Source organism: Myotis davidii, unplaced genomic scaffold (assembly GCF_000327345.1).
Source record: "Myotis davidii unplaced genomic scaffold, ASM32734v1 scaffold497, whole genome shotgun sequence".
NCBI lineage: Eukaryota > Metazoa > Chordata > Mammalia > Chiroptera > Vespertilionidae > Myotis > Myotis davidii.
In genome coordinates, this window is record NW_006288434.1 from 3,064,252 (window position 1) to 3,083,239 (window position 18,988).

Genomic DNA, 18,988 nt, shown 5'->3' on the forward strand with positions numbered 1-18,988 from the left:
CAATCCCCTTATAAAAGCTCCCATTTGAGTGTCTCATCTCTTTCCTACTGAGACCTTGAACTGATATGTCATCTAATCCAATATGACCACTTTATAGATGAGGAAACTGAGGCTCAGAGAGGCCACTGGCTTTTCCAAAGGCGTCCCTCTCCTCCTCCCTTTCCCAGCCACAGCTGAGTCGCCACAGAGGAGACCCTGTGACCCCGAACACTTGTCCAGGGAGGAGGAAACCTCTGGCACTACAGTCCGCTCTGGTCTAGCGTGATGGCATGTTTCTAAAAGACATACATTAATTTGAAACGTTGTTCCTTAAGGATGGTGTTTTATGTGGTATGTACATACCATGGAACATTTTTCAGCCTAAAATGAAGTTAACCCTGACATATGCAACAATGTGGATGAGCCCTGCGGTTGTTCTGCTAGGTGAAATGAGCCGTCCTGCATGATTCCACGTACATGAGGCGTCTAAAGTAGTCAGGCTCCTAGAAGCAGAGACTGGTCGCCAGGGCTGGGAGGTGGGAGTAAGGGGAGTGCTAGTCAATGGCTGTAAAGTTTCAGTTCTGTAAGATGAAGTCAGCCCTAAAGACCTGCTGTCCAACACTGGGACAGTAGTTAACAGCACTGCTACACAGTTAAAAATGGGTGAAGAAGGCAGGGCTTGTGTTATTTTTTAACCACACAAAAGAAGCAAGACGTCTTTTAATAGGTCAGAAGAGTAGTTAGGCGTCTCCTCTGGGAGGACACTACTCACGGGGCATGGCTGGGCCAGAGGAAGTCAGGAAATGCCTCCTTTCTCCAGGGTGGAAGCACCTGTGCCTGGCTTAGCTGCAGGAGTGGGAGCTGATGACCCCCATCTTCTCTCAGCCCAGCGCCTGTGCGCTCTTCTCCCCACTCCAACATGTGAGGAGCCAGAATTTCTGGTCATGCCTCTGACCAGGTGTAAGTGAATGAGTGTGTGTGTGTGTGTGTGTGTGTGTGTGTGTGTGTGTGAGAGAGAGAGAGAGAGAGAGAGAGAGAGAGAGAGAGAGAGAATGAGAATATTTCATGACCATTTCCTTAAGGCTTTGTTAGGGCAGTGACTATATCAGTGATGGCGAACCTATGACACGCGTGTCAGAGGTGACATGTGAACTCATTTTTTTGGTTGATTTTTCTTTGTTAAGTGGCATTTAAATATATAAAATAAATATCAAAAATATAAGTCTTTGTTTTACTATGGTTGCAAATATAAAAAAATTTCTATATGTGACACGGCACCAGAGTTAAGTTAGGGTTTTTCAAAATGCTGACACACCGAGCTCAAAAGGTTCGCCATCACTGGACTATATGGTAAATTAAATCAGCAAAGGTTATTGGTAGAGGATAATGATCTCATGTGTTATTATTCTTCATTGGGATATTTTCATTTTCCAAGAGTATCTGTAAAGATACATGGCTTTATTTCCAGAAGAATGGTTCTGTAATGGAAGTTTTTCAGATACCGTGACAAGCCACTTGAAGAGACATTTTTTGACAATGGCTGTGATGTCTTTCATATGATGCTTTTAAAGAAACTGCCTGTTGCACACAAATAGGCTCTACTTTGCTAAGTAAAGGGAAGTATATTAGTACTGTCTCAACTGGGTTACTTCTCTGGGCAATGGTTAGGAATACAACTGAGAACAGAAACAGTAAAGAATCATAATGTAGAGAGTCGATGTCATAAAGCCCCCGCACTTTTCTCAGGTGAAATCCTCAGGTGCAATTACTGACTTACTTTAGACATAGCTCGTACAATTCTGATTGGTTTCTCACTCCCTGTATTAGTTATTTATTGTTGCAAAACAATACTATCACTAAGTTGGCACTTAAACCACACACATCTTTATCACACAGCTTCTGTGGTATAAGAGCCTGGGCATGGCTTACCCGAGTCTTCTGTTTAAAGTCTTAGGAGGCTGCAGTGAAGGTGTGGGCCAGGGATGCAGTCTTATGTGAGACCTCAAATGGGCAAAGGTCAACTTCTAAGTTCATTCAAGGCTGTGCCTCATTCGGTCCCTTGTGGTTATAGAGTGAGGGCTTCGGTTTCATTCTGGTTGTGGAGTAGAATGTGCCCTCAGCTGCCTGGGGTTGCCCACAAGTACTTGGTCACATGGAGCTCCCCACTGAGACTGACTTCCTGGCTCCAGTGAAGGGAGGGCGAGTGAACCAGAGCCCTGTGAGGAGAGACTGGGCCCTGGGGCTCCAGGGAGATAGCTGAAGGGACAGCACCAGGGTCCCCACAGACACTACCTCTCCTGGGTTGAGCACTCCGTTTTTCTCATATTTTAATACTCTGATACCAAATGTGTGGTACAACCAAAAGCATTTTTTCTTGTAATTGGTCAGGTGTCGTTGTGCTGTAGTTGCATTGCCTACGCATGTTTGAACTTGAACTTGGTAGTTCATACATGGAACTTGGTCGCAAGACGACTGAGACCCCTTATGGTTTCAGTCAGAGATCCATTTGATGACGATCTGAGGAAGGAATGTGAGTCCTAAGTTTTGACTGAAATCTTCTGTTGACACCTAGTAAGATTTTCTTGCCAACATCAAGACTTGTGGAAAGGTGTCAGAAGCTTAGAAGAAAATCCCAAGTATAATACTTGAGCACTCTTTTAAGTAATGTATCATCACTAACGTTCTTGGTGGCATAGTGGATAATATTGTGTAGAAAAACACAGTTGTTGAACCTTGTGTCAAAAGTGATTTAGGAAAGTGGGTTCTGAATGTGATACCTAAACCAAATTAAACTGAAGTACCTAATTAATTTGTTGCATATTTTTCTTTTTAATGCACACACTAAAATCCATGTCTAAATAATCCTACCAGAGCTCTTTCAGTACATATAAAATAAAAGTTCTAACCTTAGTGTTGTATGACAGTTTAATTTGCAGCCATTTTTTTTCTTTCTGAATGTCATATAAAATAGCATTGTCTCTTACAATAGGTGAATCTGATCACCAGTGAAATCTGATAGTGAAGTAGGAAGCCTATTAAATTATTAGTATGAATTAAAAGATGAGTTGGAAAGCTAAGGACTGAAGAATGAGTTTGCTAATTATTTTACTCAGTAAATATTTATTAGGCATCTACTGCGAGACCAATGCTGGACTAGGCATGAGGATATAGTTGTGAACAAAACAGACATGATCCCTGGGCTTACAGGGAAGACAAGCTATATTGATGTATGATGTGACAGAAGAAGTTGTGCCGGCATCTTTGGAAGTGTAAATAGGGGAACTTACGGTGGTCAAGGGAGCAGACAGCCTCACTGAGGGAGTGACATTTAGGAGGAAAGTGGAAGCATAAGTAGGAGTTGGTCAGAGGGAGGTGAGTGGGGAAGGGGGAAGGTAGTCCTGGCAGGAGGAGCAGTGTGTATGAAAGCTGGGAGGTGGCAGGGAGTGATGAGCTGGAGGAAGTCCAGTGTAGCTGGAGCCCACACAGTGGCGCAGAAATGAGAGACAAGGCTGGAGAAGCTGGTGGGCATCAGATGGTCAAGGGCCTTAAAAGTCATGGCAAGGCTTGGCCTCTCTCCCAAGGGTAAGGGGAAGTTGTGGAAGGGGCTTTGGGAGGGGTGTGGCGTGTCATGCTCATCTTTTAGCATTATCACTCTGGCCACTGTGCTATAGAGCGGGGCAGACAGAGGGAGCATGGCAGTAATCCTTCCTAATTGATTTGAGGGATGGAAGCTGGGATGGGCAGAAGATATCAAGTGATCCAAAGGAATCCTGGAGCAAGTCAATCATCCTCGTCTCTGATTGCTTCCTGTGATATTATATTCTTAGTTTCTGATCACCTAAGACAATAACTGCCTTTATTTTTGACAGAGTGACTTCTTCTGACTGGAGCCTTCAAGTGCTTTGAGAGATCTACTGCCAGGTAATTACAGAAAATGTTTTCCTCAGATTTATAAACACTGCTTTTCTCCCAAGACTTGCTATGACCTCACCCAACATTTCATTTAGTCCTTGCAATAGCCCTGGGAGTTAATGCACTATTTTATTTTCATGTTATACATGAGGAAATTGAGACACCGAGAGGTTAGGCAATTTGATCAACATGCACAAAGATGTTCCTCACAGCATAAATTATAATAGCCAAGCACAACAAAGAGGAGAGAATCTAAATATCCATTGGTGAGCGAATTATTTCAAATCAAATATGGTACATCATTTGATGAAGGTGCTTTAATAATAATCTATTACTCTATATAAGATTAAGATGTCTCTCTTCTATTTCTATTTTGTAACAATAAATCAGCTCACTTGATTTTAATTTTATTGAATGCTTTCTAATCTACTGATATGATCAAATAACTTTTATCCGTTATCTGTTCATGGTAATTTGCATTAATTGATTTTCTAATGTTAAGCTACCTTGCATTGCTGACATAAAATCATGATGGATTATCTTTTCTAAACTCAGCTAGACTTAGTTTGCTAAGTTTTAGTCCTGAGGTTGGATAAAATGTTTCTATTTGGTATTCTCCTTGTCAGGAAGTTTTCAAAATATTGGAATTACTTGCTACTTAAATGTATAGTTAATGAGAGGAAAACGGTTTGGGCCTGGTGTTTTCTTTGAAGGAAGATTTTTTTTAATCAACTGATTTAATCTGTGATTTGTTTAGGTTTTCTGTCTATTCTTGAGTCAGTTTGGTGAGTTTTATTTTTGGTGGTACACACATATTTCTGTTGGATATGTATGGGGGGATTTTTTGGGTTATGGGATAGGTATATGTTCAGCTTCAGCAGATACTCTCAAACAGTTTTCCAAAAAGGTTTTATTCACTTAAAAATTTACATGCCGCCGAAACCGGTTTGGCTCAGTGGATAGAGTGTCGGCCTGCGGACTGAAGGGTCCCGGGTTCAATTCCGGTCAAGGGCATGTACCTGGGTTGTGGGCACATCCCCAGTGGGAGATGTGCAGGAGGCAGCTGATCGATGTTTCTCTCTCATCGATGTTTCTAGCTCTCTGTCTCTCTCCCTTCCTCTCTGTAATAAATCAATAAAATATTTAAAAAAAATTACATGTCAACCAGGAGTGTATAAGGGTTCTGATTTCTCATGTCCTTTCCAATATAAGACATTTTTCTGCTTTTGTTTGCTTGATTTTTCCTTTAAGCTCTAGCGGTGGGTGTGCAGTAGTATCATATTGTAGTTTTAATTAGTACTTCCTGTATATTAATAAAGTTGGGTACTTTTTCACATGTTAATTGACCATTTGGGGATCTTATTTTGTAAAAAGCCCTTTTAAGCCTTAAAAAAATGAAGTGTTTAAGTCTTTTGAAAAAAATTGAGTTGCCTTGTTGAAATGTCTTTCTCAATGAATTATAGATATTTTTAAATAATATGTATTTTGAATTTGAGGCCTTGGTAGGGATTCCTTTGCACTTGAATCTTTGAGAGGTAATGTTTTACATAAGCAGTGTTTCTTTTTCTTCTTTTTTAGTTAACTGTGCTTTTAATAATGAGATTAGAATCTTTCAAAGTCAAAATATTGTGAAGGTAACCCTACTTTAAGAATAAATTAGGATATAGTGCACAAAATTAAGACATTTAAATGCATTTTTAGTTAAATTATTGAATTGAATTGAACAGTTATCATTGATGTGCATATTTAAAGCTTCTTATTTTCAAATTCTTCTTCGACCTTTGCATTCCTAGGACTCAAAAACCTCAACTCTTTCTCATGGCAGTAATTTTTCGGTTGCTTCTTTTTATAAGGAATTTCTTAGACCCGTGAAGCCTGCCCCCAGGGGCAGTTTTGTCTTCCTCTCCGCCTTGTTTTCAGCCCCAGCAGCAGGCTCCTCACCGAGGCTTCTATGGATGCTTCAAATCCTGGCCCAAAGGGTTCTGATGAGCGCCCAATCCTCTGCCAAGGTTCTTGCCAGGAAACCCTCCACTTTTGAATCTTACCAACTTTGAGAATTCTAGTTTTCTCCATTTTTTCTCTCAACTTTCCATAAAGGTTCAGTTCACGTTTATCCCAATTCATACCCTTTCCTCTTTCCTTTGATACCATAAAGAAAATGCCAGGCACGATGGCTGGATTACAGAGCCTGCTTTCTTCTTGTCTTTCCTTTTGCTTTTGTGCCCAAGTGTTTTGAGTCTCACCCAACCACCCCCTTTAGTGAGAGACATAAAAAGCAGAGTTCTGGCAATATCATTAAATTGTTCTAACATACCTTGTTCAACGTGGGACCTTCATGCTTATGTTCTGAGCAGGTAGACAGAGAAGGGCACAAGGTCATGTCTCCCACCCGAGTCAGTCCAGGTAAAGAGTTATCCTGGTTGCCTGGCGCCAGTGACTCCTGCCTTAATTTTATTGGTCACTATTAGCTGCAAAGGAGGCTGGGAAATGTATCTTTGAGTTGAGCCTATTGTTGCTGCAAAAGAGATCAGGGCTGGGTTTGCTCTGGGTGGAGCACTAAATGCAGACATCAGACAGATAGGGAGCTAAATATCAGCTTTATTCCCAGTGACCCTGAATGAGAGAGTGAGCTCAAATTATGGACAGGATCAGCTATAATCAGGTCTTCTGTTATACTTATTGCTGAAATCTTCTTTCATGGAAAAGAGAAAGACATGCTACTGAGGCCAGAAATAGAGAAAGGGGAGGGTTCCTAGACCTACTTCCATGCATTTCCCTTTACTTAGTCTAAACAGTTCATGAAGTTACTCCCTTGAGGAGGAGTGAAGGGCTGTAGGGGCGGATAGAAGTCACCTTCCAATAGTTTAAAGAGATAAACAGTTTTGTTTTATGTGCCAGGAAGGCATGCTAGGATGGAGAGACTAACGCTCCTCCCAATAATAGTTACACACACACACACACACACACTCACAGTTCTTATTATATACTAGAGGCCTGATGCACAAAATTCGTGCAAGTGTAGGCCCTCGCAGCCCCAGCTGCCTCATGGCTCTGCGGCCTCAGCACCGCACCCCCTTTGCCCCTGCCCACTAGTCATTCCAGAAGGTCTACTGTCTAATTAGCATATTAGCTCTTTACTATATAAGATTATTCCATATTGTGACAGTTGTGTTATTTTGCTCCTTCATATATTTTCTCCAACTCCTGCTGTTAATGACCTTGGAGTAGATATGGTAATCTGATCTGGAAACTGAGACAGGGAGAATTCACGTGTTGAAGTTGTGAAGCCCTCCAACTTCATGGAGATGAACTGCTTGTAGATTTTAAAGAGTGCGTAGATTGTTCCAGGGGGAGAAGAAGGGTGAGTCGGGTGAATAAACAAACAGCATGGGCTGCAGTCCGGCATCCAGCTGCTTGTTGCAGGATTCTTCACAGGGTCTCCCTGAATTTCTGCACACACACACACACACACACACACACACACACACACACCGGCAGCTCTCCTCACCGGAGGGGCTGGTGCCATTGGCCTGCAGCGGGCTCTGGCCTCTCTGCTCAGCTTGTCATCCTTGACTCCTGCTGTCACGGTGATTTGGAACCCCGTGACAACCATCCCTGCTCCCTACGCAGGCTCAGCTCTGGACTGTGAGTTGACAGCTAATTGTTGCTACTGATTGCTTTGCTGACAGTGCTTTGTGCTATTTTGGTTTTCTCGAGTGTTCCTTAATTAGAGGAAGTGACACCGTGTGCTGTCCAATCAGCCTCTGGTCAGACATTATAACATTTGGAGGAGAATCAGGCGGCATTTGGGTTTGTTCCTGGGACGCTGGTGTGTGGATCACAGCCTGAGCTGTGGCCCCCCTCAGCGCTGAGACGGGTGTGCTACTGGTGTGAGGAAGGGCATTCTCCACCCCCAGTCCCTGGTCAGGCAGCAAGTCCCACTGAGAGTTCACACCTCACAGAGGCGTTGCCCTGACAGGGTGCTCTCTTCTCTCTGAAGCAAGGTGTTTCAGGATTCCTTTGGTATTTGCCTTTCTGGCTCACACAGAGAGAGAGCCTTGCATTTTCCCTTGGGAAAAATACAGCTATGACTTGAGGCTGGCTCCGATTTGGTGATGTTTTAGGGCTGGTATAGTAAGTGAGATCTTACTACATTGCTTGAATTAACAGGAAGAATGAACTTAAGTTATAAAATATTCTGAATTATAAAATAACTTTGAAGAGCTTTACAACTCTGGAGGCCACAGAATCACTTTTACCAGCTATTTTTTAAAATATATTTTATTGATTTTTTTTACAGAGACGAAGTGAGGGGGATAGAGAGTTAGAAACATCAGTGATGAGAGAGAAACATCGATCAGCTGCCTCCTGCACACCCCCTACTGGGGATGTGCCCACAACCAAGGTATATGCCTTTGACCAGTATCGAACCTGGGACCCTTCAGTCCGCAGGCTGACGCTCTATTCACTGAGCCAAACCAGTTAGGGCTTTTACCAGCTATTTTTAAGGGGCATTTCTTTCCAAGGCTACTTTTTTGAATCCTTTGCTTAGAATGGCTGTGATTATTTGCACATAAACAATGTGTAGAATTTTCAAAGATCAGTTTATTTGTGGAATGAGTCTAGATCCTTCTTTTCTAATTTCTTGTTTTTGGTATGAATTCCAAACGGGATTTATTGAGACTGTTAGGGTGCCTTCAGGCTTCACAAAGCAAAGTCCTTGCCCTTGAGGAACTTACATTGGAATTGGGAAATCAGCATTCTCCAGTGGTCCTTTCCTCAGGCCTCCTTAAAGTCATCTATGTGCTTATGTGGCTTTTCTCCAGGTGTGTGCAGTGTTGGAGCAGAGAACACAGAACACAGGATTATCTAGGGTTGGAAAGACAAGAGGACAAAGACATCGAGGGCTTTATGGAGAGACCGTAAGTGTCTCAGAAGGAAGGGAGGCCAAGGTGCGTGTGTGTGTGTGTGCGTGTGTGTGTGCGTGTTTGTGTGTGTGCGCGTGTGTGTATGTGTATGTGTGCGTGCGAGCGTGTGCGTGTTTGTGTGTGTGTGCGTGTGTGTGTGTGCGCGTGTGTATGTGTGTGTGCGTGCGTGTGCGCGCGCGCGTGTGTGTGCATGTGCGTGTGCGTGTGTGCATGTGCGTGTGCGTGTGCGCGCGCGCGTGTGTATGTGTGTGTGTGTATGTGTGTGTGTGCGCACACACAATGATGTGGCGCACTCATCACCGAAGATGGAGAAAATGCTTACAGGACATGGTGGGTAGGTGGAGGCCAAAGACTGGAGATCTCCATGAAGTCATGAAGAAACGGAGAGGGAGCAAGAGGCGAGAGATACAGATTGACTTTTCCTGTCGGGTCTGTCTTGTCTCTTCAGTGAAAATGTAAAAAAGGACCAGGCACGACATTTCCTTTGTGTTTCTTTCAGCTCCTGGTTCAGATGCTCATAGCACATGCTCCCTAAACATTTTCTGAAGAAAGTCAGCTCACCTGTGGGCTTGGTGAAGATCATTTGGGGTCAATGATCAAATTTTTTTCATGTATTTAGAAATAATTGAGGCATTCATTGGTTCATGCTATAATCTAGTGGTGGTGTGAACACACACACACACACACACACACACACACACAATGATGAAAAGGAAGTCCCCACCATTTGACATTTGTTCTTTACTTTCAGGTGAAGGGAAAGTATTATCTCAGAGAGACAGTCTGGGGAGACAGCTTGGGGAGTCTTCAGAATCTCACTCACATTCTGGATGTGGTTCTGCCTTACCAGTAACGCCAAAAATAATGTTCCTTCCCATAGACCAGTAGTTCTCCTTTCACTCCTCATGATTTTTCAGGCTCAGTGCATTTAAAGGCCCAAATGAGCAACTTATTCTTTCTGATCCTACTACTGCTCTTCTGCTCAACATTCAACTTTTTCTCATGTTTATATTCAGCTTTAAAAAAAATCACTAAAGGCTTCCACAGTCGAAGTCACAGCAAAAACGAGAGAATAAAATTTTAATTTTGGAGTGAAAGCTAAAACTTTACGATATCATTTCTATATATTCTTGGATATTTTGTAATTAGCTTGCTGCTGCCTGGGCACCACTGTGGTGAGTTCTTTGCAATGGTGTCTTACATTCTCCTGGTTACCCAAGCGCTGGCCCAGGGCTGGGACACAGTAGAGGCTTATAGGTGTATGTGCACCTGATGTGAATATGTCGTACGTTCAATTCGAACATACCAGCAGTGCCTCTAATGCATGCTTTCTTAGGTAACATCTTCCTTAAGCTGTGCCCCAGACACAACAGACCTGACCAGAATCATGCGGTTACCATGGCATCCAAAGAGGGCCCTTAGCTCACCGAGTTCTCCAGACAGAAAGATGGGAAACTGCTCTGATAGAACATTTTCTACTTTAGAAGCTGAGAATAGACACTGCATTTATCTGAAACAGCAAATGTGATTTTCAAAACTTCTCCCAGGCATTATCTTTTTAAGATATTTGCTGAAAGCTGCTCACCGGTTTATATGCCGCGGCACTGACTCACAGCAGCTCTCCTTTCATCTCCGATCTGGAAGCTTCTTTGTGTATACAATAGAAATGTGAATGGCGCTAGCTAAGAAATTGCTTTGAATTTCACAGAAGAGTTGAAGTGACTGAGCTCTTCTGTATTCAGGGAGAGGGGAGAGAAGATGGGTCCACCTCGAATAAAATGGCAGGCCTGCTTTCTTCCTGTGCAACTTCTCCCGAACAGTTCTTTGATGTTAATCTAATTCGCAGCAATCACTAACTCCAAAGCAGCGGAGCTTAGATCTTTGAAAGGATTGCTTTTTATGAAGTCTTATTGTCTGAAATTTCTGCTTAATGGCAAGGCCACTGAACCACTCACTTTTAGCTTTAGAGTTAGTAGGCAGGGACTATTTAAGGCATTCATTTCTATTGCTTGACATATGGACACAGTGTGGCAAAAGTAGGTTTAGAGTTGTGAGTACATAAAACACATTCTTGCATTATCATTTATTAAATACTAGAGGCCTGGTGCATGAATTCATGCCTGGGTATGGTCCCTCGGCCTAGCTGGTGATCGGGGCCAATCGGGGCGGGGGGATGAGGGACCAGGGGATATTGGCCGGGGGCGGCGGGGGAGGGACTACAGGAGGTTGGCCGGCCATGGGAAGTTGGCTGTGGGAGCGCACTGATCACCAGGGGGCAGCTTCTGCATTGAGCGTCTGCTCCCTGGTGGTCAGTGCATATCATAGCAACTGGTTGACTGGTCTTTTGGTCACTTAGGCTTTTATATATATAGATTGTATACTTTTCCATAAAAAAAACTGTAAACCTACTTTTGCCCCACCCTGTATACACTTTGCAGGGTTCAAAGCATTTTTGCATCCATTTTTGTAACAACTGCCTTAAGGTAGAGAGATGAATTTTTTTTAATGCCCATTTTTTTTTTTTTTAATGAGAGGATTGAGGGTCAGAAAAATTATGCCTCCTTTAAAACAAGTTCTTACCAGGAAGTGGGCCTGGAATTAGAGCCTACTTTTCTTGTTCCAGACTCAGAGTCGAGTTGCTCTTTCACGATGGACAGTGTGAGGGTGGTAAGGGAGAATCTATAGATGGTTTGGTAATTAGCTGCTTAATCGTCTGTCTCCTGCTTTGACTCTAAGCTCCCCAAAGGCATTTACTCATCATTATAGCCCCAGTGCCTAGAATACATAGTAGCTGCTCAGTTAACATTTTTGTTAATAAATGAGCAATACTAATGTCAACATATCTACCTACCCCCTTCTTTCGCATTCCAGTGGCATAGAAAATGTTGAATGTAAGAATGATATTTTCAATAAATATGGGCAGAGTGAAGAGCACAGGTTGTCCTCCATCAAAGCAAAGGGTGAACAACACTGAACTGAGCTGTTGAAAAATACAGATGAGATGGAAAATAGAGCTCCTGCTTTCTGGGAGCTTAAATTCAGCCTAGAGAGACAGAACACCCCTCTCCCCCCCCCATGGCTGAGAAAATCACCGTCCAGAGGTCAGGTTGGCCCCGCCTTCTTAGAAACTCAGAGTTAGGGGAAAGGAAAGACACACATTGCAGAAACCTTGGTTTCAGAGGGAGGAGGACGTGGAAGAACTGTCGCTCCTTTGTTTTGTACTATAATTACCTGCACCTCTTCAAGGTTTTTATGCAAGAAACTAAATGCAGCGACTGGTCTGTTCAAGAGATGAATCATTCTAATTAACTAGAATAGAAGGTGAACTTTGACAAAGCTTCAATCAGTTCCTTTCTTTAAAGTGAAGTAATTATGCTGTAATTTAGCATCAGCGAATAATTATTTCCATCCTTATCTCAACCAGAACCAAGAGTTTCCAAATCCTAGGGGCTTCTCAAGGTTTAGTGCTCAAACCACGTGCTTGAGTATCCATGGATGAAATTCTGATTCTGGGGGTGAGGGGAGAGGGCCTTATGCAGGGTCTGGGAATCTGCTTTTTTAAAAAAATAAAAATAAACATTTTATTTTGCAGTCCTATATAATAAAAGCCTAATATGCAAATTGTCCCTTGGACTGGATGTTCGACCAGGGGGTGGGGCTGGCCGGACAACTGCAGGAAGGGAGGCCCCGGCCAGCAGCTGGTAGTCACTAGGGACTCCACCTGTGCACAAATTTCGTGCACTGGGCCTATAGTAAATTTTTTTTTTGCCTCTAGTAATTTTATAATTACAGAAAAGTTGCAAAGATAGTATAGAAAGTTCCAATATTCCCTTCACCTAGCTTCCCCTAGTGTTAATTTCTTATATAACCAGAATATATTTGTCAAAATTAATATCAGTGCGTAATATTAAGCTACAGACTTTATTCGAATTTCACAAGTGTTACACTAACATCCTTTTCCTGCTCAATCCAGAACATCACTTTACATTTTGTCATCATGGCCCCTTAGTCTCCTTAGACCTGTGATAGTTTCTTAGTCTTGCCTTGAATCTCCCCAGGTGGTTCTCAGACACTAGAATTCCACACCCATCGCTCTTCCAAAGGCAGGGACAGACCCTGGGCTCACCTGTCCAGGGCTGAGAAGCATGTGCTGGAGGATCGCCCCTTGCCCGAGTGGTACCTTGTGTTTGTCATCCCACATCATGCTCTGAGCAGTCAGGGACAGCAGGAAACAGAAGGCACACTCTAATGGAGTCAGAATTTAGAAAAAGGGCTATTTACAGAGGTGTAGGCAGGGTGAAGGGAACAAATAAGGGATAGTAAGGCAGCCAGGAACTTACAGCACTGAAAAGCTTTCACTGTTTGGGACAGGGTGAGAAGAGCAGGAGTCAGCCAGCCAGGGGAGCAGTAGTGAGGGACATGTAGTTGGAGATCCAGCCACTGCCAGAACTTCCAAGAATCCCCAGCTGCAGGGGATGTGGAGGAAGTCAGGCCTTCATCTCCTCTTCCCCAGTCTCCTGCTAGCGCCTCCCATTGGTGGAACTGAGGGCACAGAGGAGGGAGAGAAGAGTGGAGAGAGGATCTGGAGAGTGGATTAAGGGAGGGATTAAGGTGAGAATAACCAGCACCCTGTTAAAGCACAAAGCAGGAGAGAGAGCCTGATGCGTTCATTGTGCCCAGGTTAAAACGTGTGCTCTGCTTATTAATTCATAGCTACTGTGTTATTAGGGGGCCATGGTTTAATGAAAAAAGGGGAGTCCAATGAAAACATTACATGCAGCCTTGGAAACTGTACGATTAGTCAACTTGTTGCAAATCCAACAAATACCCTTTGGTGGGTTAATGATATAAAGAGAACTGTGGCCTCCAGCCAAGTAAATAGGTATCCAGATTGAAGAACAAAAAGAACCATCTGAGATACAGTCTCAGAGTGATAACAGGTTTTAAGAGTGTCATATACCACCTTGTATGACTTGGATAAAACAGTGCTTTTTTGTTTGTTTTGTTATTTGACTCTAGTTTTTGAAAGACGACAGATATCTTTATCTTTTCTGCAGTATCACGAATTAAATTCTGGGTGCCAAAGAAGAAAATTTAGAAAATGTTCCCTTTCTTTTTGTACTTGCAAAAGAATGAGAGTGAAAAAAAGCTCATTTTTCTCAAGCATCCATATGACTTAAGAAGAGTCACTAGTCTTTAGAACTGGGCTTTCCTGGGTTTTATCCAATGGTTGTTTTCGTTTTAATATATTTTTATTGATTTCATAGAGGAAGGGAGAGGGAGAGAAATATCAATGATGAGAGTGAATCATTGACTGGCTGCCTCCTGCACGCCCCCTACTGGGGATTAAGCCCACAACTCAGGCATGTATCCTGACCAGGGATTAAACCGTGACCTCCTGGTTCATTGGTTGACACTCAACCACAGAACCACACTGGCCTGGTTGGTTTTTGTTTGTTTGTTTGTTTATTTGTTTTGATGGCGAGGAAGAAATGAGTGAGATTTTTCTCTCCCTCCTTTCAAAAAAGAAGTAGGTGTTAGAAGGAGGAATATGAGCTGTGTTTTGCTATTTTTTATATTAAGTTTTACATTAAATATGTTGTTTTCCCAAACAGAAAGCTTGGTGGAGGTTTGCTGTGTTCGTGCATGTTTTTCATAGATGCTGGTCTTTTGTGTTTGCGCACTGTCCTCAGTCAGGAAGCAAGCATTTCTATATTTATTTTGCAAAGCAGTTGCATTGGGATCTTGGCAGGAAACGGAATCGACCCCTGAGGGTTTGAAAGAAGAGAATTTAATGAGGGGGACCATTGCTGCACCTGTGGGCAGGGTTACAGGAACAAGCAAGGGATGGTCCAGTATCCAGGACTAGCAGCAAAGGGAAGCCATTGCCATCCCCAGGCCAAAGGGGCAAGAGTAGCAAATGGTGGGGTGCAGTGGGGGCTGTGACCATGGAGGAAGGGCCACTTGACAGAAGCCAGCGCTGTGAAGGGACATAGCTGTTTTCAGACACTGCAGTGAAACAAGGAGACCTAGGGGAAACAGCACCTCATCTTTGGCTGGATGGAAAGTATTTCAGTCAAGCCCATTAGTCAAGCCCAACAGGAAGCTAGAGTATAGATGACATGGGGGCAGGAGAGGGTGGAGTATGGTTGGGGGTGTTGTTGATGGTGAATAACCAGGAAAATGGTCCGTTGCTGTTAAGCTCCCCAAATAATTACTTGTGACATTAGGCTTGGAGGAAATGCAAACTGATGCATTACGTTAACGAGAGCAGCCGTTTTTAAAGGACCAGTTTTACTGTTTTTAAAAACTGACTGTTCCCCTAGCTTGTTCTGAAGTTTTAGTGCATAAAGACCCCATTATCTTGAGTTTTCTTATCCTCACGGTATCGGAAGAAATGCGTTGACCTTCAACCTAATGCAGAGCCTGAATTTAACCTCCAGGGGCCCCGAGGGCGGGGGACCAGCATAGCTGGTGTTATTGGTTGCCCCAATTGGCATTTTCAGAGTGAAAAATGGCCATCATAACATGTATGCTCTGATTTTCTTAATGGCTTGTTTCTGTTGGAGCTAAATGTAATTACTAAATAATCATTTTCAGTTGTGCATTGATTATTTGTGCATGAATTACTTAATGAAAATAGACTTAGATAACCAGGTGGTAGCGAGGCTCACTTCTGGGAAAACATCCACTCTAGTCCACACCCCCCGTTGAAAAATAAAAGCAAAACAATCTTGCACGCTCTCGCTACTTTAACCAAACCTGACCCCAGGATCATGTAAGAATTTTTGCTGGGCGGCTCAGAGAAGTGGAGCTGAAAATAGACTGGCTATAGCAATTCCAGTGGAGGCACCTGAAAATGGTCTCTTTAGCCAGGGCTTCATAGAAAGTGACAAATTCACAGTGGCTGGAAGACTGCATTCTTGGAGGGGAGATTCATATTCGATTTCCCTTGTCCTAGTGGACTCTCTGAAATACTCTCCATCCAGTCTTTAAATATGATGCAGTGGAAGCTTATCGGTCTCATTTTTGCTGTGATATTTTTGTCCTAGTTAAGCCTCCTTTCCTTTCCGTATTTGTGATGGATTCTTGGGCAAAGCTACCTTCATCATGCTCTTTAGAAATATGACATTTACTTATTTGCATCTGTTAGTTAGTTTGCACTGTTATTAATCTTGACTGTGTTGCCTTTTCCCTAGCTTAGACAATGTCCAGCCTGGCTTGGTCTTCCGCCATATTGGCTGATCTCTTTATATCATGAAAAATGTTAAGTAGAAAGGTCAAAAATTGGTCAGAAACTATTCATTCTTGTGGTCAGTTGGTTTAAAGTTCAAGGATCTTTGACTCTCGTAGCATAAATGAGTTGAATTGCAATTTTGAGCAAAGCTAAAGAAGAACAATCTGTCAATCATGCTTTGTGAAAAGAATATCATCTCTTTGAGTAGCTAGAATCAATAATCTGCGATAGTTAATTACTCTAAGTGAATACAAAGACCTTTTTGTCATGATTGATTTGACTGGTACAAGATATTAGAGCAGGTACGTAGTGATTAATGCAATGTCATGCTAGCTTGCTTTAACCTAAGTTAAGAACCCATGATAATAGGTATTAGCACTAATGTAAAGATAGTCTCTATCCTTCAAAGCTATGCTATCAGTGTCAAGATCGTTTTCCAGATCACTGTGGTGGCAAACATGGATGCATCTTTAACTCTGCTGCCCTCCATGCTCCCTCAAGTTCAGTTAATCCCATGGTGGCTAGCCTTGCAAGGTAGAGTCATTTCCTTTTCCATTGTTACCTCCATGGGCAATGGCCTGGTTATTGAGATAACCTTCTGCAAAGCTGTCTGCTCATAGTATTTCCCTGTGCTCAGAAAGTACGTTTCCTGGGCCATAATATTTATCAGAATCTGCCTCTGCTTAGAAACCCTCAGCCAGTTATTATGTACAGAGTAAACTCCCTGTCCGTAACCAATGAAGGCATTTCTGTGAGCATCTGCTAGGGGCAGGGCTCTGCTAGGTGCTGTGGGAACACAGACCACGTCCACTTGCTTGTTCATTGGTGTCCTCAATTAATCAGTTCCTGTAGAGCAGGGATTATACTTGAGGCATATAAATGCACAGCACTAAGACTGGCTTTTAATCAGCATTCATGATTACATATTGTCAGTTGTGGATGGTTTTTAAAAGTATGTTTCAGAAAATGATATACCTAGGCCCCTCGAGGCAATTGATGTGGCCCCTAATATTTTTTTGAAACTCTCTTTTTAGAATTATCTTTAGAACTCATACATTACAAAAGCAAGAGTCTCGTTACTCTATTCTTTTGTTCAAGATACAGTTTATCCCAAGGCTGTGGGTTTGATCTCCAGTCAGAAGCAACCAATAAATGAATAGATGAAATAGCAAATTGGCCTCTCTCTCTCTCTCTCTCTCTCTCTCCTTTCTCCCTCTCCCTCTCCCTCTACTTCTCCCTCCCTCCCTTTCTCTCAAATAAAAAGATATAACTTAACCAATGCCTGCTTAGTCCCAGGTGTTGTGCCACGTCCTTGGCATGCTAAGATGTGTTAAAACCCACCAAAGACTACCAGGGATACACCATAGTTAATAAACTCAGGTTTGTTAGCTTTCTGCAGCGAGGGAGAGCACACGCCATGGAAAACTGTAGGGCATTTCAACAGGTGAAAGTTAGTGAAGAATATCTGTTGAGTTTGCAGGACTAGAGTTTGTAATAGGATGGTCTTGGCTAGCGATTGGTCACACTTTATCAAGGAGGAAGTTGCTAAAACAATCAGTGGTCTTATCTTTAGGACTCATGACTTGGTGTGGAATCATTGTTAGATTAGTTGGTTTGTGGTCTTAGAACACCATGAGTCTGAATGAACTTGGGGTAAGAGTCTGAACTTAGTTTGTCTTGAATGTCATGATTTCATAGAATTTTTCTATTTTTGTGAGTCATAACACAGTCTGCAAGTTGTGGTTTCTGTTTCAATTTCCAGCCCCGCCCCCCCACACACATACACATGCATCCTAGTTGCCAGCTGAACTGCTTTTCCCTTTATCAGAAGAATAATGACAAAGTTCCTGTCCTCAAGGAGTTCCAAACCTAGACTATTATAATATAATTTAATATGTGCCATAATGGATATATAAATAAGGTATTACTGAGTTTAGAGGAAATAACTTTTCAAACTACCACTTTGTTGAAATCCTATCATATACAAAGCTCTATATATATTATGTACTGGGCAAGTTACATTGTTTTATTTAATCCCCAAGAATTGGAAGTTGGTGCTATTTTTCTTATCCTCATTTTAGAGTCAAGAAATTGAGATACAAAGAGGTTAAGTAACCTACTCAAGGTTACCCAGCTAAGAGATGATAGACCTAGGACTTCATTAAACACACATTTGCTGGGCACTGTTCTAGGTGCTTTATATAATCTCCATAATATTTATCAGAATCTGCCTCTGCTCAGAAACTCTCAGCCAGTTGTTATGTACAGAGTAAATTCCCTGTTCATAACCAATGAAGGAATTTCTGTGAGGGAAGAGAAGAGAGAGAGAGAGAGAGAGAGAGAGAGAGAGAGAGAGAGACCGAGACCATTGAACATTGAACATTTGAATAATATTACCAATTCTACCTGCCCCTCCATCAGGACAGGTCACCAGCCTGTGCCCTGGCTCAGATGGCTTCAGTTTTCACATGACCTCCATGGTGTAAGCATCTGACCACATGCGTGGCGCGTTAATAATGTGCTTCCATACAGCATGGCTCGTAGAGGAAGCTCAACCTCAGAGGCAGGTGCTCGGTCCAAGAGGCAGGGATTCCCATCAGCGCCGGACGGGCTGAGCTGGAATTGCACACAAGCAGCACGGCAAGGCCACTGACTCACCTTCCTGAGGGTTTTCAAAGGGCTGCCTCTTCGGAGACCCCTTTACCCAGGATGGTGGGCTGTGCGTGGTCAGGGGGAGCCTGGCAAGGGCTTTGATTATATTGACTGTGCCCTCTGAAGGGGTTCTGGCCCCCCAGGGCTCCTACCTTGTCCACAGACTCCCTACAAAAGCACCTCCAGATCTGTCCCGTCATCCTTTGCTTTTCCCTACTCTCTACTGCACCTCCCCTTTTCCCTAGCGCCTCTGTATCCGCTGGTGTGCTGAACTCTCTCT

General features: G+C 42.9%; 1 protein-coding gene across 2 annotated transcripts in view; it reads left to right on the forward strand.

Annotated features, from left to right (window-relative positions):
- The first annotated feature begins 3,846 nt into the window (after window positions 1-3,846).
- NCALD (neurocalcin delta) overlaps window positions 3,847-18,988 on the forward strand; it is a 215,004-nt gene continuing 199,862 nt past the window's right edge. The window contains exon 1 of one of the 2 annotated variants that reach the window (XM_015561731.1): window positions 3,847-3,900. The gene's annotated coding sequence lies outside the window, so the exon portion shown is untranslated. The remainder of the gene's footprint in view (window positions 3,901-18,988) is intronic. The other variant, XM_006760276.2, reaches the window with a different exon arrangement.